We start from the raw sequence: 25,098 nt of genomic DNA, 5'->3' as shown, positions 1-25,098 counted from the left end.
CCTGAATTAGTTACTGAATACTATTGCTGCAATTCTGAACAAGGCAAATGGAATATCAGGGCAGACAGTGGGTGCGGGCTCTAGAGACAGGTTTGTGGCTCTAGAGGCATTTGCGGTACAGGTGGCATGCATGGAGGAGAAATATCATGGTTTCATGGGAAGTTAGGAGCCCCTCTGGGAGCAGTCTCAGAGGATAGGGAATGGGGTTGGGGGGTGATGGTGGGGAGGCAGCAAAAAAGTCTGGACTTGAGGACCTGACACCAGTGCCGGAGGAAATCCAATGAACTCTCGCGAATGGTCAAGGTCAATGAATACACCTTTACATGACATCTTCTAGCTACCACTCCACCAGCCTCTCACCCTGCTCAATGCACCACTCCTCCATCACTCCCCAGCAGCACTCCCTGGACTCATGCCTAAAAGTCAGGTACTCCACCTCCACCTCTCAAAAGAAAAGATTCAGAAGTTTGCAGATGATACAAAAATTGGTCAAGTGATTTTAATGAGGAAGAAAGCTGTAATCTGCAAGATGATGACCTTACGACCCCCCACTCACCACCTGACCCCCCCCACTGACCACCTGACCCCCCACTGACCAACCAAAACCCCTGACCACCTGGCCATTACCTGACTCCACTGACCACCTGACCCCCACCCCACTGACCACCCGGCCCCCTAATGACCATCCTACCCCCACACTGATCATCCTACCCCCTGACCACCAGGTCCCCACCCCTGATCACCCACAGACTACCTGACACCAGTGACCATATGACACCCCCTCTGTGATCACTCGTCCACCCCACTGACAAACCTAACACCCCCCTACAGATGACCTGACCTCACTGACCAACCCCCTGACCACCCAACACCCCCACTGATTACCTGACCCCACTGACCACTCGAGCCTCCCAATGACCATCCTAACCTCCCACTGATCATCCTACCCCTGACCACCTGACCCCCCTCGAACCACCTGACCCCACTGACCACCTGACCTCTCCAATGACCATCCTACCCACCCAACTGATCATCCTACCCCCTGACCACCTGGCCTCCCACGGACCACCTGACAGCACTGACCACATGATCCCCCCGCCACTGATCACACATCCACCCCACTGACAACTCAACCCCCCCACAGACTACCTGACTCCCTCCCCACAGATGACCTGACCGCACTGACCAACCCCCTGATCATCCGACACCCCCACTGACCATCTGACCCCTCCTTCTGACCACTTGACCCCACTGACCACTCATTCCCCCCATGGCCACCACCCCTGACCACCCAGCCCCATCCCAACTGACCTCTGACCCCTCACCGACTACCTGACCACCCCCACCCCCGCAGATCACCTGACCCTCCCAATTACCACCTGAACCCCCACTGAACACCTGATCCCACTGATCACCTGACTCCCCCACTGACCAGCCCCCCCTACTGACCACCCCACAGACCATCTGACCTTGCACTGACCATCCAATCCTGCTGACCACTGGACCCCCCACTAACCACCCCTGACCACCTGATCTCCCACTGACCTCCTAACCCCCACCCCTACTGACCACTAACTACCCAAACCCCCTGGACCACCCAACCCATCCTACTCCCAACACCCCCAAACCCCCAATCCTGCCCACTTACCCTGTACACCTACCTCTCCCTGGCTTCTCAAAGTGACTGGACCTTTAAACCTATCTGCTTTACAGCAGCTAGTGCTGTAAAAAAAGAGGGCTTGTAATCCTTGCCTGCTGTTCAACTGCCCTTGATAGAAAACCTTGGGAATCCGCTGCACTATACTATCCTCACAGCCAGAGTCGGAAGGTCAGGCAAGAAAGGACTAGCTTCATTTCCAGGTAAGTGACCAGGAGCGGAATGGTAATCCGGCTCTGACTGCCTCTCCACTGAAGATTTGAGCCAATAAATGGTGAAACGGTGAGAAGAGTAGAGGGGCAGAGGGATCTTGGAGTGCAGGCTATAGACCTGTAAAGGTAGCAAGACAGGTGGATAAGGCATGGCCACTGTGGTCACCAAGTCCTGAAGTGGGACCTGGAGTTTCTGGCACAGAGATAGGGACGCTACCCACTGCACCACAAGACCACTTGAGAGGTTACAGAGGAAATTTATGAGAATGTTACCAAGAATGGAGAAATTAAACTATGGGAAAGATTGAATAGACTGAGGTTGTTTTCTTTGGAATGGAGGAGGCTGGGGGGAGATTTAATTGAGGTATAAAAAATTATAACAGCCCTAAATAAAGAAAATAGGAAGGACCTATTTTCCCCTCGCAGAGAGGTGAATAACCAGGGGCAGAGATTTAAAATAAATGGCAGGATCAGAGGTGAACTGAGGAGAAATATTTCATCCACAGGGAACTCATGCCTGAGTGGGTGGTAAAGGCAGAAATCTCATTGTTTTTAAAAAATACTTAGATATGGACTTAACATGCTATAACCTATAAAACTACGAGTCAAGAGCTGGAAAGTGGGATTAAGCTGGTAGCTCCTTTTTGGCTGGTACAGACATGATGGGCTGAATGGCCTCCTTCTGTGCAGTAAATTGCCTATGGCCTGAATTTTTTGGATGGCGGGCTCTTGTTTCCCACCATCCAATTGGCCGGCAGCTCTCCAGTCCCTGCAGCGACAACGCTGTAGAGAACAGAAGAGGAAGTTCTGGGAACCAGAGACCCAGATAAGCTGAAGGGGTCCGAAGGCGGGGAGGGTAAGGGAGATCTGGGCATTGTGAGGGGGGTGATCGGGCTTTCAAGGGACAGCTAGAGGGGGAGGGAGACCTGGAGGCCACCGGACCTTTCGTGGTGGGGGGGTGTGAGCACCTGATTTCAGAAAGGGACTTCCAATGGAATCGTCCGCTGAGATGTAACTTTGTTGTATTTTAGGCTTCCTCCGGGGGGCCGGGGGGTGGGGGGGGGTGGGGGGGGGGGGGGGGTGGGGGTGCGGGGGGTGGTGGGGGGGGGGGTGGCGGTTTCAATCTTCCCGCCAGCCTAAAAATTGAGGCTGGTCTGGAAATGTCCTTAAGTGGTCATTAACTGGTTATTTAAGGTTCTCAGCTGGGTCAAGAGCAGGCTTCCTGTAGAATCGTTGTGTGGTTGGGGCAGGCAGGAACCTGGAGGGAATCCCATCCCTTTGAATTCACACTCACGAACCATCACTGCGCCCCCCCCACACCCCCCCACCACCTCCACCCCCGCAACCCGTCTAAAACCCGGCACTGAGGGAGTGTAAAATTCTGGCCTATGTTTCTATGTTATTATTCATTTTAATAAAAACAACTTTGGAAGTGTGTACTGCTGCAGATATGAGAGGTCGGTTTTGAGTCGAATCTTCATAGTAGGCAGCTCCTGGCTGCTGTTCCTTACCTTGAAACTCTCTTGGATTGTAACATCTTAATATGACAGAAATAGTCATTTCAGCTGTGATCTTATTTTATCCTGGCTGTGTGCTCGGCTAACTGGTTTCAGTTGCAACTTCAGGGGTGATGCAATAATTCTGCTCAATCCCTGAATTAGGCAGAGGTTAATTGGCCAGATTTCCACTCCTGGGGGAGAATTTAATGCCCTCCACTAGGGTGAGTTTGGAGGCAGGGGGCATTTAATTGGGTGGGAGGGTGTTGGGTGGGGATTCCATCACCTTTCCGCCTCTGCCCCGATTAAGTCTTGAGGGGGGGGTGGAGGGAAGGGGGTGGGGGTAAGGCTCATGGTTGGCCTTACCACCCTGATGCCAATTGAGGTCCTTAAGGGGGCAATTAATTCTGGTATTTAACCAACAAACGCAGGGAAGTCACCATAAGGGAAGTACAAAAACACTCTGTCAGGGTTGTTTGTGGGCTCCTGGGGTGGGCCCTCATTCAAAGGCACTCAGTTGCCTGATCAATGGACCTGGCTTCAGGAAAGGGGAGACCCGGAGAGAGCCACCCACCCCCAGTTTGCTACTGACTCCCCTCCTGTGACCCCCATTCTGCCCTCACCCACCTGTGGCCTATGTCCCTTGGTGATCCTAGGCCTCTCCCTAGATGCATGCCAGCAGCTACCACTACTCGTGGTGGTGCTGCCTCCAATGGATGGATGCCGGCCTCTCATTGGCCGGCAGCTCTCAGTGGGGTGGAATTTCCACCGCTGGGGTCCTTAATCCTGGGGAAGGCTCGCCGTTGGCTACTGAAGTGCCTTTTTGGCACTTAATTTGACAGGATCCTCCAAAGAAGGTGATAAGGGGCTGTTGCTGGCTCTCTAGATGGTGGACGAGACCCCCATTGGCTTGATTAGATTCCTTCCCTGCCATCTATGATGAGTGTGGAGCGGAAGCCATGTGAAGATAGGATTAGGTAAAACTTACTGACACTGAATGTGGAAAATTCAACTTCAGCAGAAACCTGGGGCAGTCAGTGGGTGGCCTTTGTAGCTGACTGCTTTGGCTATCATTGACTCTGGTGAATTTTCTGAGGCCACTCTAATTTGGATAAATTTGGCAGGCTGCTGCTGGGATTCCTACCTGCATCAGGTCGGAATGTGGTGCAATCAGCCGAATGGGGAGAAAACTGGCTATTGAACACCTCGAGTACCTGCAGCAGTCAAGTGGAGCTCATTGCTTTCAGGCCAATTGAAGAGAAAATTAATTATTTTTTAAATTTAGTAACACTGCCCCAGATCAATCGCATTCCTCAATGAAGTCACTTAAAATGTAAATCCCTTTGCCCACTCCACAGCAATACGGAACCCCAGGAACATACTGGAATTCCCTGGATTCATGACTGTTACTGTGGCAATGATGGAAAATATTCATCTCATGATTTGAATTTGCACACCCACATTTGGGCAATGTATTCAATGATTGCTGTGGTCTTTGACGGAATTTCCTGAAACGAGAGTGTTTGTTGGGCACCATATGGATATGGATCTCAAGCTGATTTAGTCACCTGCCACAAATCTGGCTCAAAGCCAGTGAAAAATCAAGGCTTCATTATCATGGCTCACATCTGAAGAATGTTCACTTGGGCAAACGACTGGAAATGTACCCAACAGGGCAGCCGTGCCTCAGGAAAGGAGGAAGGTGCAGGAAATCTGCAAAATAAAAAGAAAGAAGAAAACTAAAGAGCTCAGAAGCAGCAAGTAAAGATGGGAAGCCAGGCAAATACTTTAGACATGCCACAGAATCTCAAGCAACATTTCTCCATCTCACTCATATTAAATTAATCCTTTATGCAGTGCTCAAGGTGCCATAAATAAGAATGAGCGAATAGAGCAGTTATCTGGCGTCTACGTCACATGAAAGCTTCCAAATCTCTCTGGTTGCCAGGGAATTCCCGTAAGGATCAATTCGGACAACATCAAACATTTGCAATTCCAAGCTCCTGGACTGGATGAGTGCCATTTAAAAAATCCATTTGCCAGCAATCAGGAATACCATTAGAGCAGAGGGTCAAAGGTCAATTGACATTAATGATGGAAAGTAATGGGAGTTCCAAGTTCCTGCTTCTTGATCCGGGATTATCCCAGGGCTCTCTTTACAAAAGCATTCCAATACTGTCAACAAGTTTAGGTTATTGGTACTAAAGTACTAACAGACAGTGATTACCTTTGGACATCTTTGCCCATTAGGAATGCCAGTTGAGTACAGCAAGCAAAGATGTACATTTTCCACTCTTAGCTGGTGTCTCTCCAACACTTGATATGCTTTCCCTCTGGCAAATTTCAGGTACATTCAACATGTTTATCTAATTTCTGTATCGTTATCCTTTTTTTAAATTCACTCATGGGATGTGGGCTTCACTGGCTGGGCCAGCATTTATTGCCCATCCCTAGTTGCCCTTGAGAAGGTGGTGGTGAGCTACCTTCTTGAACCGTTGCAGTCCATGTGGCGTAGGTACACCCACTGCTGTTAGGAAGGGAGTTCCAGGATTTTGACCCAGCGACAGTGAAGGAATGATGATATAATTCCAAGTCAGGATGTTGAGTGACTTGGAGGGGAACTTCCAGGTGGTGGTGTTCCCATGTACCTGCTGCCCTTGTCCTTTTAGATGGTAGTGGTCATGGGTTTGGAAGGTGCTATCTCAGGAGCCTTGGCGAATCCCTGCAGTGTACCTTGTAGATGGTACACACTGCTGCCAATGGGCGTTGGTGGTGGAGAGAGTGAATGTTTGTGGATGGGGTGCCAATCAAGTGTGCTGCTTTGTCTTGCATGGTGTCAAGCTTCTTGAGTGTTGTGGGAGCTGCACTTATCCTGGAAATGGTGAGTATTCCATCACACTCCTGACTTGTGCCTTGTAGATGGTGGACAGGCTTTGGGGAGTCAGGAGGTGAGTTACTTGTCGCATGATTCTTAGCATCTGACCTGCTCTTGTAGCCCAGTACTAATATAGCTAGTCCAGTTCAGTTTCTGGTCAATGGTAAAGCCCAGGGTATTGATAGTGGGGGATTCAGCAATGGTAATGCCATTGAAAATCAATGGAGATGGTTGGATTCTCTCTTGTTGGAGATGGTCATTGCCTGGCACTTGTGTGGCACAAATGGTACTTGCCACTTGTCAGCCCAAGCCTGGATATTGTCCAGGTCTTGCTGCATTTGGACATGGACTACTTCAGTATCTGAGGAGTCGCGAATGGTGCTGAACATTGTGCAATCATCAGCGAACAACCCCACTTCTGACCTTATGATGGAAGGAAGGTCATTGATGAAGCAGCTGAAGATGGTTGGGCTGAAGACACTATCCTGAGGAACTGCTGCAATGATGTCCTGGAGTTGAGATAACTGACCTCCAACAACCACAACCATCTTAATTTTGCTAGGTATGACTCCAACCAGTGGAGAGTTTTCCCCTGATTCCCATTGATTCCAGTTTTGATGGGGCTCCTTGATGCCACACTTGATAAAATGCTGCCTTGATGTCAAGGGTAGTCACTCTCACCTCACCTTGGGAGTTCAGCACCTTCATCCATGTTTGAACAAGGCTGTAATGAGGTCAGGAGCCAAGTGGCCGCGGCGGAACCTAAACTGGGTGTCAGTGAGCCAGGTCATTGTTAGGCAAGTGCCGCTTGATAGCACTGCTGATGACCCCTTCCATCATTTTACTGATGATCGAGAGTAGACTGATGGGGTGGTAATTGGCCGGGTTGGATTTGTCCTGCTTTTTGTGTACAGGACATATCTGGGCAATTTTCCATATAACCTTTGTTGTAGCTGTACTGGAACAGCTTGGCTAGGGGTGCAGCAAGTTCTGGAGCACAAGTCTTCAGTACTATAGCTGGAATATTGTCAGGCCCCATAGCCTTTGCAGTATCCAGTGCCTTCAACTGTTTCTTGATATCACGTGGAGTGAACCGAATTGGCCGAAGACAGGCATCTGTGATGCTGGGGACCTCCGGAGGCAGTGGAAATAGATCATCCACTTTGAAATGCTGGCTGAAGATTGTAGCAAATACTTCAGCCTTATCTTCTGCACTGATGTGCTAGTCTCCTCCATCATTGAGGATGGGATATTTATGGACCCTCCTCTAGTAAGTTATTTAATTGTCCACCACCATTCATGACTGGATGTGGCAGGACTGCAGAGCTTAGATCTGATCTGTTGGTTATGGGACCACTTAGCTCCGTCTATCACTTGCTGCTTATGCTGTTTGGGACACAAGTAGTCCTGTGTTACAACTTTACCAGGTTGACACCTCATTTTTAGGTATGCCTGTTGGTGCTCCTGACATGCCCTCCTGCATTCTTCATTGAACCAGGGTTGATCCCCTGGCTTGATGGTAATGGTACATTGGGGGTTATGCTGGGCCATGAGGTTACAGATTGTGGTCGAGTATAATCCTGCTGCTGCCAAAGGCCCACAGCGCCTCATGGATGCCCAGTCTTGAGTTGCTAGATCTGTTCGAAAACTATCCCATTTTGCATGGTGGTGGTGCCACACAACACGTTGGAGGGTATCCTCAATGTGAAGGCAGGACTTTGTCTCCACAATGCCTGTGTGGTGGTCACTCCTACCAAAACTGTCATGGACAGATGCATCTGTGGCAGGCAAATTGATGAGGATCAAGTTAAGCATATTTTTCCCTCTTGTTGGTTCCCTCACAACCTTCCGCAGACCCAGTCTAGCAGCTATGTCATTTAGGACTCGGCCAGCTTGGTCAGCAGTGATGCTACTGGTAGGAGGAATACAGTAAGAATTTATTGAAAGGTAATTACTTGGAATCTCCAGGCAGACAATGCCATCAAATATATTAACAGTTAAGGGTTACCGATGAACTTTGCACACCCTTAGAGCCTGTAATCACCAGAAAGACCCTGGGAACTAGACTGGAGATGGAAGATGAAAACTAGATAGATTAAGTGTGCTCTTCAACAGATAAGGAAAGGACAGACGGTCCCAGCTTAGAGAGGGGGAGAATGCTCTGCCTTGGTGAAGGGGGATGTATGTACCTAGAACCAGAGATATCTGTTTAATGTAAACCTGTATGCTGACAAGATTGGAATCTGAACAATGTTCTAGTACATGATCAGTGATGTATAAATAAGCTGTATACTCGTAATTTGGTAGAGTGCTACCTCAAGCTTTTTTGAGGTGGTTCTCTCCTTGCAATTGCTTGAATAAATGATCGTAACCTGTACCTGAGCCTCCTGTGGTTCATTCATCAAAGATAGCACACTACTGAGCCACTCTTGGTGATGGACATTGAAGTTTCCCCACCCAGAGTACATTCTGCACCCTTGCCACGCTCAGTGCTTCCTCCATGTGGTGTTCAACATGGAGGAGCACTGATTCATCAGCTGAGATAGGGGTGCCTAGGTCAAAGCTGGGTGGTCTGTCTGATTTCATTCCTTTATTGTGACATTGTAATTGTTTGATACAACTGAGTGGCTTGCTAAGCCATTTCAGAGGGCATTTATGAGTCAACCACATTGCTGTGGGTCTGGAGTCACATGTAGGCCAGACCAGGTAACGATGACAGATTTCCTTCCCTAAAGGACATTAGTGAACCAAATAGGTTTTTACACCAATCAACAATGGATTCATGGTCATTTAATTGCATAGACTTTTATTCCAAATTTTTATTGAATTCAAATTCCACCATGTGCTATGGTGGGATTTGGTCCCAGGTCCTCCTGGGCCTCTGGGTTACTAGTCTAGCGACAATACCACTACACCATCACCTCCCCTTATCCTCACTCACTGGTCACTTTACTTATAGGCCTGAACTTCACACTTGGCATGTGCCAAGTTGGCGGGGGCGGAAGCGGATGTGGAACTCCCTTCCGGCCATGGTTGTGTTGCAAATGCGATTTCACGCTGGATGGCAATTAAGGTCTGCCCAACGTGAAACACATCTTTCCAATGGTTGGGAAGGGCCAGACAGGGGCAGGAACCTTTTGGACGCTGGGTCCAATGGCAACCTAGCGGGCACTTTAAAACTGGCAGAGGCAGCTCCCTAAAGGCTGCCAGGGGAGAATCTTTGGAATCTGTCCAGGAATCCATTTCATTTGGATAATGGCCTCACCAGTGACTGGAGACGTCAGGCGGGAGGGCAAATCAGGTCGGCACTCACCACCCCCCCGCACACCACCCATTTCTCGGACGAGTGCCTCGGGGTCCTTGTGGAGGAGGTCGGTGTCAGGCGGGACACTCTAGTACACAGGGATTGCAGGAGGAGGCCACTGCACCTGATCAAAAAAGCCTGGGGGAGGTGGCAGCCAAGGTCAGCGGCCATCAAGTTGTGCGGCGCACATGGGTGCAGTGCCACAAAAGATTCAATCTTCTGCTGCGCTTGGCAAGGTTGAGTATCAAGTTGGCAAGAATCAGTGTGGAGAAGCGTTTAGGGCTGGCTGTCCCTTCCTCGTGGAGCTTAGGGGTGTTAGAGTCTGCATGCCAACTGTCACTGACACCGCCTGAGTGCCTTGCAGGTCAAGGGCCACAACTTGGATGTCCCTGCAAGGTGTCCCAGCGTGGGGAGTTTGCCAGGCTGCAATGGCGCTGCTGGTAGAGAGTGGACTAATCAATGCTCCTCTGTCATTTCAGGAGAAGAAAAGCCATCACACCAACGAAAGAACTAAGTCGGGTGAAGGCCCCTCAAATCTCTTCATTCTGACGAGTTATGAGATGGATGCTTTGGACCTGGAGAGCCGCCACCCAACTCAGTCAGCCGGTCATAGAGATGCAGGGTCTCTGATGAAGGTAAGAGTGCAGTGCACAGAGGTGATAGTTTCATATTGTGCAAACGTTCTTGTGTAGTCTTAACATTAATGGGAGCCTCAAACCTGGAGTCCCCATTGATCATTGAAAGACAATGGCACCATGATGCAGATCTCCATTGTCTCACCAGGGTGTCTGGCATGCACAGTGACAGTGTGATGACTTTAATTAATGACATGTCGTTGCTATCCCTAGAATCACCATATCATCCATGAACACAGGACCCCGAAGAACCACTCTTGATGCCATGGGACCACCGGCCTTCAGTTGTACCTGCATCACACTCCCTTGCTGAATGCAGAAACCAGTACCTTGGTGGGCATTAGATCGTTGGCTAGAATATTAGTGTATTGCGGTGAGGACACGGCAACCTCGCATAACGAGCAGGTGGAGACCGAGAGTGTGCAGGGCGCCGGCAGAGGACAGCTGGGGACCAGGACGATGCTGATTCGAAGGCACATAAGGAGCCTCTGGAGGCGTCCATTAGGCAGCAGATGCTGGATGCCCAGTGAGATGTGCGGGAGGATCTGGCAGAGACCCATGAGAGTATGTGTGCCATGGTCTCTGTTGTGGAGGAGTACATGCGGAGCATGAGCACTGCGTTGACCCTCATGGCTGAGCGCACTGCCTCCTCCATTGACAGAGAGGGGGAGCTCCAGGAACAGAATCATGGGTTCCTGGGGTTGTGCTCGGACCTGCAAGCCCTCACATAGGCAATGACCCTCGGTGGTCAGTGCCAGTGTGGGAGATGGATGAGGCATCCAGCTTCCCAGCTAGGTGCCTGTCCATCAATGGAATGCAGGGAGGTCCACAGCGACCTCATGTTGGTGCATGAGCTGCTTGTCGTCTCTGCGGGCTCCTCTCAGAGCACTCTGGATGACAGCAGCAGCTGCTCCGCCCCTCTGCCAGTGACCGTGGCATTTGATGAAGCTGCAATGACTGCGGGGAGACTAGCTGCAGCACTGGCTGCTCCCTCCCAGGCAGGGCCACCATGGGCTCCACTGGCCAAAGGACAATGGCCAAAGTCATCAAGGCCAACAGGACAGCAGAGTCAGCAGGCTGTCTCCAATGCCACTGCCAGCGAGGTGTGGGGGGCAACAAGATGCAGCACTAGCAAATGTAAGTTTAAGGCACCAGGAGCACAAGAGGGACTAGTCATGGGTGATCTTCTGTTCTGCCATGTTTTGCTAATATGTTTACTGGTGTGACCATTAACCTCATATATAGTTTTCTTCATTTGATGTAAATGCCAACATGATATGAATTTTTCTTTTGGCTTAATAGCCTGACTATGCTTCACTTGTTTTGTAGGTGCAAGGCATGCCAGTATGTAATGCTGGATGTGAGTGGCTCTAAATTTTATTGCACAGGCGCTGAGTGGACTTTGGGTTCAAATGAAAGGGTCATTTCAGACATCCGGGATGGAGGCGGCAGCCCTGGCATAAGGTGGAAGCTGATCTTTGGCAGCCTAGCTGAAGAATTGTTGGATCAAGGCTCCCCCAATATTCCTGTCTCCCTGACAGATACAAATGTCTGCCTCCACAGCATTCTCCTCACCGTGCTCCTCTTCTGACTCACTGCTGAATTCATTCTCTGTGGCCTGTGCAGCTGCGTCAAGATCCTTTTCCTCCATTGGGTCCCCCCTTGCCAGTGCCAGATTGTGGAGAGCGCAGCATGCAACCAATATCAGTGACACCTGCTCTGGGGATATTGTAGTGCTCTCCCTGAATGGTCCAGACGTCGGAAGCGCATCTTCAGAAGATCTATGGTCCTCTCTTCTTGACACCTCCTTTGTTGGGTGGCGGAGAGGTGTCATAAGCCACCTTTTCAACGGATAGCCCTTGTCACCCAGCAGCCATCCATCCAGTCGGGCTGGAGCATTGAAGAGCCTCGGCACCAGGGAGTGTCTCAGGATGTAAGCGTCATGGGAGCCGCCAGGGTACTTTGCACAGACTTGCAGAATCTGCATCCTGTAGTCACACACTATCTGCACGTTCATGGAGTAGAATCCCTTCCATTTGACAAAGGCACCCAACTGACCCACTGGCACCTTGACGGCCACATGTGTGCAGTTGATTGCACCCTGGGCACGGGGGAACCCAGCAATTGCTGCAAAACCCTCTGGCTCACTTAGCCTGGCTGGCCTTGTCTGTATGGAAATGAATAAATGTCAGTACCCACATGAAAAGAGCTTGTCACCAGCTTAATGCAACTGTGGACAGCTGACTGGGAGACTCCACACAGATACCCCACTGACCCTTGGGAAGAGCAGGAGGCATGGAAGTTGAGGGCCACAGTGACCTTCAGAGCCACTGGCTCCCGTACAGTTGGAGGTGACCTCAGGCTCAATCATCTTGCAAGTGGAGGTCACAGTTGCCCTGGAGAGGCAGAGCCTCCTTCAGCATCGCACCTCGAACATATTGAGGTAGTTGCTTCACCACCTGTAAACCCTAGCAGCAGGACAGTGGCATCTTCTGCACTTCCTTCTGTCTTGAACTACCTGCTGGCCCTGCACCTCTTGTGCCTGCACCTCTCATCCCACAGGTTGCTCTCCTGGAAGCTGCTTTGGGACACCTGGCCTCCTCTCCCTTCTGCCCCTCTCTTCCTCTTCAGAGGAGGTGCCTCCAGCGGAGACCACAATCCCCATTAACAGGGTTACAGAAGGCTGTCTGGTGCAGGGAAAGGTCCACAAGGTTAAAATCCTCCAGGGGCCTTGGAGACACCAGTGAGTCCTGAAATGAAGTCGAGAAATGCTAAGAATGAAGCTCAGAACAGAGATGAAGCTGTCATGTTCAAATAAGCAACGAGCATCAAACTATCCCATAAACTCCTCACTATTCACACAGGCAATGCTACTGACCCTTTTCATCCCACCCTTGGATGAAGTTTCGTTAAAAATGGCATGCTCGCCTGCCTGTTTTTCCCATGCGACCAGCGCGAAATCGCATGGGCAATATAAAATCGGGATCAATTGCCTTTTTAGTGGCCTTAAGTGCCCCTTTAATTGTTGGCAGATGCATCTCTGACATGCGCATGGCCGCTGACCTGAAGATTGGTCATGTGCAGGATGATGTCGGGACGCTTGCCTGATGTCATCTTGCGCTATTTCATGTCCATTTGGTTTGGGTATGCACCTGCCCACAAGACGCAAAATTTTGGCCATAATTTTCCAAAGCACTCTTGATTCAGCAAGTGTCCCCTTGGACTGGAAGATTGCCATAAGCCACTTCATTATTTAAGAATGGTGGGAAAGAGAAACCAGCAAGTTATAGGCTCATTATTCGAATGTCTGTTGTGAGGAAATGACTAGTCTGTCATTAGGGACAGAGTGACTGAACACTTGGACGAATATGAATTGATCAGTAACAGCCAGCATGAATTTGTGAAGGGTAAGTCATGTCTAACTAATGTAGATGAACTTTTTGAGGAAGTCATTAATGTGGTAGATAAGGGAGTAATAATGGACATGATTTATATGGACTTATAGAAGGCTTGTGATAAGATTGTGATGAAGACTGACGCCATTTCCTAAGTGCTGGCCACAAGCTCCACACCCCAGCCACTGATTCCATCCCTCTACCTGGCAACTGTCTGAGGCTGAACCAGACTGTTTGCAACTTGGCATCGTACTTCACTCTGAAATGAGTTTCTAAGTAACTATGCAATCACTAAGATTGCCTATTTCTGCCTCCATACTTTGCTACTGCCTCAGGTCATCTGCAGTTGAAACCTCATTCATGTCATTGTTTCCTCTAGATTTGACAATTCCAATGCACTCCTGGCTGGCCTCCAATGTTTTACACTCTGTAAACATGAGGTTATCCAAAGCTCTGCTCCCATGTCCATTGATATCAATTCCTGTTCACCCATCACACTTGTGTTTGTTAAACTACATTGGCTTTGGGCTAATCAATACTTCGATTTAAAACTCTCACCTTTATTTTCAAATCCCTCCCTGGCCTGACACCTCCCTATCTCTGTAATTGCCTCAAGGCCCAACCCTTTAAGATCTCTGCCCTCCTCTAATTCAGGCCTCTTGTGCAGTCCTGATTTTAATTGCTCCACCATTGGCTGCCTTGCATTCAGCTGCTGAGGATCAAGCTCAGGAATGCTCTCACTAAAACATTCCAGCTCTCTTTCTTCCTTTAAGATGCTCCTTAAAACTTACCTCTACAGAAAGTATATTGATACACATTTGATGGGCCAAACGCTTGTCACTGAATTGAAGTATTCTATGATTTTGCTTTGTCTTGCTGGTTAAAAACTTGCCCAATCAGAACTCACCTGCAATAATGCTCATTTCATGCTTCTGTAGTGGTTTACCAGCACTTAACAGGTGAAGTAACAGGCGAGTGTATTAATCCAGCTCTGGAGAGTGGAAAACTTCACAGAGTTAATCAGAGCAACAAATTGTATTGATCTATTCAGTGGCACAATTCCTGTAATTTTTTTAAAGATTGATTTATAGTTCAATTGTTTTGGATCTAAAATATGTGGCCTTGGTTTGGAGACAAAAACTGATTCTTGAAATCAGCCACAAAGGTTAAACAATGATTCACGTTACAAAAATTGTGTGCTTTCTATATTGAAAATTAGATTTAATGTTTGTTTCATATTTTCTGAACTGCTTTCTGGTTATAGAGATACTTCTGTTTTATTTAAGATTTGAATCTTTATTCAGCTCGGAGGCATGAAATGTATCATTGAGTAGCTCATGGGGAATTACTCATGGCTCTGTGCCCAAGGAGCACAAAGTATCAGGAAATCAGGCTGGCGAAATGTCCATACGTTAGGAAAGTGTCTGAATTGGGAATACAATTGGAATACAATAGAAGAACAATCGAGCTATAGAATATTATTTCCCATTATTGTGGGAAGCAGGTCATCTGGTGAGTCTGGATTCAGACCAGGAAAATCTGCATTTATTGCTTATACTGATTAAACTGCATCAGAAACCAGAACTGTTCAAACTACTCCTGCAATCCAGCGCTGTCCAAACTGCTCCTGCAGTCCAGGACTGTCCAAACTGCTCCTGCAACCACCACAGTGCAAACTGCTCCTGCAACCCACCACTGTCCAAACTGCTCCAGAATCAAGCACTGTCCAAACTGCTCCAGAACCCAGCACTGTCAAAACTGCTCCTGCAGTCCAGCACTGTTCAAACTGCTACTGCAATCCAGCACTGTCCAAATTGCTCCAGAATCCAGCACTGCCCAAACTGCAGATGCTGAGAACTGTCGCCAAAAAGAAAAAAAAAGCATCTGCAGTTTTTTTGTTTTTATCACTGTCCAAACTGTGCCAGCAATCCAGCACTGGCCAAATTACTCCTGCAGTCCAGCACAGTCCAAACTGTTCCTGCAGTCCAGGACTGTCCAAACAGCTCATGCAATCCAGCACTGTCCAAACTGCTCCCGAACCCAACACTGTCCAAGCTGCTCCTGCAATCCAGCACTGTCCAAACTGCTCCTGAACCCAGCATTGTCCAAACTACTCCTGTAATCCAGCACTGTCCATACTGCTGCTGCAAACCAGCACTATCAAAACTGCTCCTGCAATCCAGCACTGTCCAAACTGCTCCTGCAATCCTGCACTATCCAAACATCTCTAGCAACCCAGCACTGGCCAAACTGCACCTGCAGTCGTGCACTGTCCAAACTGCTCCTGCACTCCAGCCCTGTCCAATCTGCTTCTGCAATCCAGCACTGTCCAAACTGCTCATGAACCGAACACTGACCAAACTGCTCCTGTAATCCAGCACTGTGCAAACATCTCTGGCAAACCAGCACTGTCCAATCTGCTCCGGCAATCCTGCAATGTCCAAACATCTCCGGCAATCCAGCACTGGCCAAACTGCACCTGCAGTTGTGCACTATCAAAACTGCTCCTGCAATCCAGCACTGTCCCAACTGCTCCAGAACCCAGCACTGTCCAAACTGCTCCTGCAGTCCAATAGTCTCCAACTGGCTCCTGTAATCCAGCACTGTACAAACAGCTCCATAACTCAGCACAGGACAAACTTCTCCTGCAGTCCATCACTGTCTAAATTGCCCCTGAAATCCAGCACTGTCCAAATTGCTCCTGCAATCCAGCACTGTCCCAACTGCTCCAGAACCCAGCACTGTCCAAACTGCTCCTGCAGTCCATTAGTCTCCAACTGGCTCCTGTAATCCAGCACTGTACAAACAGCTCCATAACTCAGCACTGTCCAAACTTCTCCTGCAGTCCATCACTGTCTAAATTGCCCCTGAATTCCAGCACTGTCCAAATTGCTCCTGCAATCCAGCATAGTCCAAACTGCTCCAGAACCCAGCACTGCCAAAACTGCTCCTGCAATCCTGCACGATCCAAACTGCTCCGGCAATCCAACACTGTAAAAAGTGCTCCTGCAGTCCACCACTGTCCAAACAGTGCCTGCAGTCCCGAATTGTCTAAACTGCTCCAGAAAGCAGCACTATCCAAACTGCTCCAGAATGCAGCACTGTCCAAACTGCTACAGAATGCAGCACTGTCCAAACTGCTCCAGAACACAACACTGTCCAAACCGCTCCATAACCCAGCACTGTCCAAACTGCTCCTGTAATCCAGCATTGTCCAAAAGGCTCCTGTAATCGAGCACTGTACAAACTGCTCCATAACCAAGCACTGTCCAAACTGCTCCTGCAATCCAGCACTGTCCAAACTGCACCTGAACTGAGCACTGACCAAACTGCTCCTGTAATCCAGCACTGTCCAAACTGCTCCTGCAATTCTGCAATGTCCAAACATCTCCGGCAATCCAGCACTGGCCAAACTGCACCTGCAGTCGTGCACTGTCTAAACTGCGCCTGCAATCCAGCATTGTCCCAGCTGCTCCAGAACCCAGCACTGTCCAAACTGCTCCTGCAGTCCATTAGTCTCCAACTGGCTCCTGTAATCCAGCATTGTACAAACAGCTCCATAACTCTAAACTGTCCAAACTGCTCCTGCAGTCCATCACTGTCTAAATTGCCCCTGAAATCCAGCACTGTCCAAACTGCTCCAGAACAAGGCACTGCCAAAACTGCTCCTGCAATCCTGCACGATCCAAACTGCTCCTGCAGTCCACCACTGTCCAAACAGCACCTGCAGTCCCGAATTGTCCAAACTGCTCCAGAACGCAGCACTGTCCAAACTGCTCCAGAACGCAACACTGTCCAAACGGCTCCAGAATGCAGCGCTGTCCAAACTGCACCAGAACACACTCCTGTCCAAACTGCTCCTGAAATCCAGCAATGTCAAAACTGCTCCTACAACCCAGCACTGTCCAAACTGCTCCAGAATACAGCACTGTCCAAACTGCTCTGGCAATCCAGCACTGTCCAAACTGCTCCATAACCCAGCACTGTCCAAACTGCTCCTGTAATCCAGCACTGTCAAAACTGTTCCTGCAATCCAGCACTATCCAAACTGCTCCATAACCAAGCATTGTCCAAACTGCACCAGAACCCAGCACTGTCCAAACTACTCCTGTAATCCAGCATTGTTCAAACTGCTCCAGAACCCAGCACTGTCCAAACTGCTCCTGTAATCCAGCACTGTCCAAACGGCTCGTGTAAACCAGCGCTGTCCAAACTGCTCCTGAACTGAGCACTGACCAACTGCTCCTGTAATCCAGCACTGTGCAAACATCCCTGGCAATCCAGCACTGTCCAAACTGCTCCTGCAATCCTGCAATGTCCAAACATCTCCTGCAATCCAGCACTGTCCAAACTGCTCCAGAACCCAGCACTGTCCAAACTGCTCCTGCAGTCCATTAGTCTCCAACTGGCTCCTGTAATCCAGCACTGTACAATCTGCTCCATAACTCAGCATTGTCCAAACTGCTCCTGCAATTCAGCACTGTCCATACTGCTCCAGAACGCAGCACCGATCAAACAGCACCAGCAGTCCATCACTGTCCAAACTGCTCCTGTGGTCCAGCACTGTCCAAACTGCTCCAGAACCCAGCACTGCCAAAACAGCTCCTGCAATACTGCACTATCCAAATTTCTCCAGCAACCCAACACTGTAAAACGTGCTTCTGCAGTCCACCACTGTCCAAACAGCGCCTGCAGTCCCGAATTGTCAAAACTGCTCCAGAAAGTAGCACTGTCCAAACTGCTCCAGAAAGCAGCACTGTCCAAACTGCTCCAGAACTCAACACTGTCCAATCTGCTCCAGAACACAACACTGTCCAAACTGCCCCGGAAATCCAGCACTGTCCAAACTGCTCCGGCAATCCAGCACTGTCCAAACTGCTCCAGAACACAGCACTGTCCAAACTGCTCCGGCAATCCAGCACTGTCCAAACTGCTCCATAACCCAGCACTGTCCAAACTGCTCCTGTAATTCAGCAATGTCAAAACTGCTCCTGCAGTCATGCACTGTCAAACCTGCTCCTGCAATCCAGCACTATACAAACTGCTCCAAAAGCAAGCATTGTCCAAACTGTACCAGAACACAGCACTGTCCAAACTGCTCCTGTAATCCAGCATTGTGAAAATGGCTCCTGTAATCCAGCACTGTACAAACTGTTCCATAACCAAGCATTGTCCAAACTGCACCAGAACCCAGCACTGTCCAAACTACTCCTGTAATCCAGCACTGTCAATACTGCTGCTGCAAAACAGCACTGTCAAAACTGCTCCGGCAACCCAGCACTGTCGAAACTGCTCCTGCAATCCAGCACTGTCCAAACTGCTCCTGAAATGAGCACTGACCAAACTGGTCCTGCAATCCAGCACTGTGCAAAGATCTCTGGCAAACCAGCAATCTCCAAACTGCTCCTACAATCCTGTATTGTCCAAAAATCTCCGGCAACCCAGCACTGGCCAAACTGCACCTGCAGTTGTGCACTGTCCAAATTGCTCCTGCAATCCAGCACTGTCCAAACTGCTCTAGAACGCAGCACTGCCAAAACTGCTCCTGGATGCCTGCACTATCCAAAATGTTCCAGCAATCGAACACTGTAAAAAATGCTCCTGCAGTCCACCACTGTACAAACAGCACCTGCAGTCCAGAATTGACAAAACTACTCCAGAACGCAGCACTGTCCAAAATGCTCCAGAACGCAGCATTGTTCAAACTGTTCCTGCAATCCAGCACTGTCCAAACTGCTCCTGCAATCCAGCACTGTCCAAACTGTTCCTGCAGACCAGCACTGTACATACTGCTCCTGCTATCCTGCACTATCCAAACATCTCCAGCAATCCAGCACTGGCCAAACTGCACCTGCAGTCGTGCACTGTCCAAACTGCTCCTACAGTCCAGCACTATCCCAACTGCTCCAGCACTGTCCCAACTGTTCAATCAGCTCTAGCAGGCCATCACTGTCCAAATTGCTCCTGTGGTCCAGCACTGTCCAAACTGCTCCAGAACCCAGCACTGCCAAACTGCTCCTGCATGCCTGCACTATCCAAACTGCTTCAGCAATCGAACACTGTAAAAAGTGCTCCTGCAGTCCACCACTGTCCAAACAATGCCTGCAGTCCTGAACTGTCAAAACTGCTCCAGAACGCAGCACTGTCCCAACTGCTCCAGAACGCGGCACTGATGAAACTGCTCCAGAAATCCAGCACTGTCCAAACTGCTCCATAACACAGCACTGTCCAAACTGTTAAAGAACACAACACTGTCTAAACTGCTCCTGAAAGCCAACACTGTCAAAACTGCTCCTACAATCCAGCACTGTCCAAACTGCTCCAGAACGCAGCACTGTCCAAACTGCTCCAGCAATCCAGCACTGTCCAAACTGCTCCATAACCCAGCACTGTCCAAACTGTTAAAGAACTCACCTCGGTCCAAACTGCTCCTGCAATCAATCAGAGTCCAAATTGCTTCTGTAATCCAGCACTGTCCAAACTGCTCCATAACGCAGCACTGTCCAACCTGCTGCTGCAGACCAGCACTGTCCAAACTGCTCCTCTAATCCTGCACTATCCAAACATCACCGGCAATCCAACACTGGCCAAACTGCACCTGCAGTCGTGCACTGTCAAAACTGCTCCTGCGATCCCGCACTGTCCCAACTGCTCCAGAACACAGCACTGTCCAAACTGCTCCTGTAATCCAGCATTGTCCAAACTGCTCCTGCAATCCAGCACTGTCCAAACTGCTCCAGATCCCAGCACTGTCCAAACTGCTCCTGCAGTCTATTAGTCTCCAACTGACTCCTGTAATCCAACACTGTAGAAACTGTTCCATAATTCAGCACTGTCCAAACTGCTCTTGCAGTCCATCACTGTCTAAATTGCCCCTGAAATCCAGCACAATCCAATCTGCTCCTGCAATCCAGCACTGTCCATACTGCTCCAGAATGCAGCACTGTTCAAACAGCTACAGCAGTCTATCACTGTCCAAATTGCTCCTGTGGTCCTGCACTGTCCAAACTGCTCCAGAACCCAGCACTGCAAAAACTGCTCCTGCAACACTGCACTATCCAAACTGCTCCGGCAATCCAACACTGTAAAAAGTGCTCCTGCAGTCCACCACTGTCCAAACAGCGCCTGCAGTCCTGAATTGTCAAAACTGCTCCAGAACGCAGCACTGCCCAAACTGCTCCAGAACACAACACTGTCCAAACTGCTCCAGAATGCAGCACTGTCCAAACTGCTCCAGAACACAACACCGTCCAAACTGTCCTGGAAATCCAGCACTGTCAAAACTGCTCCTACAATCCGGCACTGTCCAAACTGCTCCAGAACACAGCACTGTCCAAACTACTCCGGCAATCCAGCACTGTCCAAACTGTTCCATAACCCAGCACCGTCCAAACATCTCCTGCAATCCAGCATTGTCCAAACTGCTCCTGCAGTCCAGCAGTGTCGAAAGTGCTCCTGCAATCCAGCACTGTCCAAACTGCTCCTGTAATCTAGCACTGTGCAAACATCTCCGGCAATCCAGCACTGTCCAAACTACTCCTGCAAACCAGCACTGTCAAAACTGCTCCAGGACACAGCACTGACCAAACTGCTCCGGCAATCCAGCACTGTCCAAGCTGCACCTGCAATCCAGCACTGTCCAAACTACTCCTGCAACCAACTGTGGATGCTGAGAACAGTCGCCAAAAAGAAAAAAAAACAGCATCCGCAGTTTTTTTGTTTTTTTTCACTGTACAAAGTGCGCCGGCAATCCAGCACTCTCCAAATTACTCTTGCACTCCAGCACTGTCCAAACTGCTCCCGCACTCCAACACTGTCCAAACTGCTCCCGAACCCAACACTGTCCAAGCTGCACCTGCAATCCAGCACTGTCCAAGCTGATCCTCAACCCAGCACTGTCCAAACAACTCCTGTAATCGAGCACTGTCAATACTGCTGCTGCAAAACAGCACTGTCAAAACTGCTCCGGCAACCCAGCACTGTCCAAACTGCTCCAGTAATCCAGCACTGTCCAAACTGTCCGGCAGTCCTGCACTGTCCAAACTGCTTCTGCAATTGAGCACTGTCCAAACAGCTCCTGCAAACCTGCACTAGCCAAACATCTCCGGCAATCAAGCACTGGCCAAACTGCACCTGCATTCGTGCTCTGTCAAAACTGCTTCTGTAATCCAGCACTGTCCCAACTGCTCCAGAACGGAGCACTGCCCAATCTGTTCCTGCAATGCAGCACTGTCCAAACTACTCCTGTAATCCAGCACTGTGCAAACATCTCCGGCAATCCAGCACTGTCCAAAGTGCTCCTGCTGACCAGCACTGTCCAAACATCTCCGGCAATCCAGCACTGGCCAAACTTCACCTGCAGTCGTGCACTGTCAAAACTGCTCCTGCAATCCAGCACTGTCAAAACTGCTCCTCCAGTCCAGCACTGTCCAAACTGCACCAGAACCCAGCACTGACCAAACTGCTCCTGTAAGCCAGCACTCTGCAAACATCTCCAGCAATCCAGCACTGTCCAAACTCCTCCTGCAGACCAGCACTGTCCAAACTGCTCCTGCAATCCTGCACTGTCCAAACAACTCTGGCAATCCAGCACTGGCCAAACAGCACCTGCAGTCGTGCACTTTCAAAACTGCTCCTGCGACCTTGCACTGTCCAAACTGCTCCTGCAATCCAGCAATGTCCCAACTGCTCCTGTATTCCAGCATTGTCCAAACTGCACCTGCAGTCCAGCACTGTCCAAACTGCTCCTGAACCAAGCTCTACCAAAACTGCTCCTACAATTCAGCAGTGTCCAAACTGCTCCTGCAATCGTGCACTATCCAAACTGCTCCGGCAATCCAGCACTGACCAAATTGCTCTTGTAATCCAGCATTGTCCAAACTGCTCCTGTAATCCAGCAATGTGCAAACAACTCCCAAATTCCAGCACTGTCCAAACTGCTCATGTAGACCAGCACTGTCCAAACTTCTCCTGTAATCCTGCACTATCCAAAAGTCTCAGGAAATCAAGCACTGGCCAAACAGCACCAGCAGTCGTGCTCTGTCAAAACCGCTTCTGTAATCCAGCACTGTCCCAACTGCTCCAGAACGCAGCACTGCCCAAACTACTCCGGCAATCCAGCACCGTCCAAACTGCTCCATAACCCAGCACCGTCCAAACTGCTCCTGTAATCAAGCACTGTACAAACTGCTCCATAACCAACCACTGTCCAAACTGCACTAGAACCCAGCACTATCCAAACTGGCCTTGCAATCTAGCACTGTCAAAATTGTTCCAACAATCCAGCACTGTACAAACTGCTCCAGACCGTAGCACTGTCCAAACTGCTCCGGCAACCCAGCACTGTCCAAACTGCACCTGTAATCCAGCACTGTCCAAACTGTCCGGCAGTGCAGCACTGTCCAATCTGCTCCTGCAATCGAGCACTGTCCAAACTGCTCCTGCAAACCAGCACTGTCCAAACTGCTCCTGCAAACCAGCACTGTCCAAACTGCTCTCGCAATCCAGCACTGTCCAAACTGCTCCTGAAATCCAGCACTGTCCAAACTGCTCCTGCAGACCAGCACTGTCCAAACTGCTCCTGCATTCTTGCACTGTCCAAACTTCTCCGGCAATCCAGCACTGGCCAAACTGCACCTGCGGTCGTGCACTGTCAAAACTGCTCCTGCAATCCCGCACTGTCGAAACTGCTCCTGCAGTCCAGCACTGTCCAAACTGCTCCAGAACCCAGCTCTTCCAAAACTGCTCCTACAATTCAGCACTGTACAAACTGCTCCTGAAATCCTGCACTATCCAAACTGCTCTGACAATTCAACATTGTCCAAAGTGCTCCTGCAGTCCACCACTGTCCAAACAGCGCCTGCAGTCCCGAATTGTCCAAACTGCTCCAGAACGTAGCACTGTCCAAACTGTTAAAGAACTCAGCACGGTCCAAACTGCTCCTGTAATCCAGCACTGTACAAACTGCTCCATAACCAACCACTGTCCAAAGTGCACCAGAACCCAGCACTATCCAAACTGCTCCTGCAATCAAGCACTGTCAAAATTGCTCCAACAATCCAGCCCTGTACAAACTGCTTCAGACCGCAGCACTGTCCAAACTGCTCCTGTAATCCAGCACTGTCCAAACTGCTCCTGCAGTCCAGCACTGTTCAAATTGCTCCAGAACCCAACTCTACCAAAACTGCTCCAACAATTCAGCACTGTCCAAACAGCTCCTGAAATCCTGCACTATCCAAACTGCTCCGGCAATTCAACACTGTCCAAAGAGCTCCTGCAGTGTACCACTGTCCAAACAGCGCCTGCAGTCCCGAATTGTCAAAATGGCTCCAGAACACAGCACTGTCCAAACTGCTCCAGAACGCAGCACTGTCAAAACTGCTTTAGAACGCAGCACTGTCCAAACTGCACCTGAAATCCAACACTGTCAAAAGTGCTCCTACAATTCACCACTGTCCAAACTGCTCCAGAATGCAGCACTGTCGAAACTGCTCCTGCAATCAATCACTGTCCAAATTGATCCTGTATTCCATCACTGTCCAAACTGCTCCATAACCCAGCATTGTCAAAACTGCTCCTGTAATCCAGCACCGTACAATCTGCTCCATAACCAACCACTGTCCAAACTGCACCAGAACCCGGCACTGTCCAAATTGCTCCTGCAATCTAGCACTGTCAAAATTGCTCCAACAATCCAGCACTGTACAAACTGCTCCAGACCGCAGCACTGTCCAAACTGCTCCGGCAGTCCAGCACTGTCCAAGTTGTCCAGCAGTCCAGCACTGTCCAAACAGCTCCGGCAATCCACCACTGACCAATCTGGTCCTGAACCCTGCACTCTCCAAAGTGCTCCTGTAATCCAGCACTGTCCAAACTTCTCCGGCAATCCAGCACTGTCCAAACTGCTCCTGCAGAAAAGCACTGTCCAATCTGCTCCTGCAATCCTGCAATATACAAACTGCTCCGGCAAACCCGCACTGTCCAAATTGCTCCTGCAGTCGTGCACTGACAAAAGTGCTCCTGCAATCCATCACTGTCTAACCTGCTCGAGAACCCAACACTGTCCAAATTACTCAGAACCCAGCACTGTCCCAACTGCTCCAGAATGCAGCGTTGTACAAACTGCTTCTGTAATCCAGCACTGTCCAAACTGCTCGAGAACCGAGCACTATCAAAACTGCTCCTACAATTCAACACTGTCCAAACAGCTCCTGCAATCCTGCACTATCCAAACTGCTCCAGCAAATCAACTCTATCCAAAGTGCTCCTGCAGTCCACCACTGTCCAAATGGCGCCTGTAGTCCTGATTTGTCAAAATGGTTCCAGAACGCAGCACTGTCCAAACTGCATCAGAACACAGCACTGTCCAAATTGCTCCAGAACACAGGACTGTCCAAACTGCTCCTGAAATCCAACACTGTCAAAACTGCTCCTACAATCCAGCACTGTCCAAACTGCTCCAGAACGCAGCACTGACCAAACTGCTCCTGCAATCAATCACTGTCCAAATTGCTCCTGTATTCCA

This window comes from Carcharodon carcharias, chromosome 3, assembly GCF_017639515.1.
Source record: "Carcharodon carcharias isolate sCarCar2 chromosome 3, sCarCar2.pri, whole genome shotgun sequence".
Taxonomy (NCBI): domain Eukaryota; kingdom Metazoa; phylum Chordata; class Chondrichthyes; order Lamniformes; family Lamnidae; genus Carcharodon; species Carcharodon carcharias.
This window is presented reverse-complemented; position numbering follows the sequence as displayed.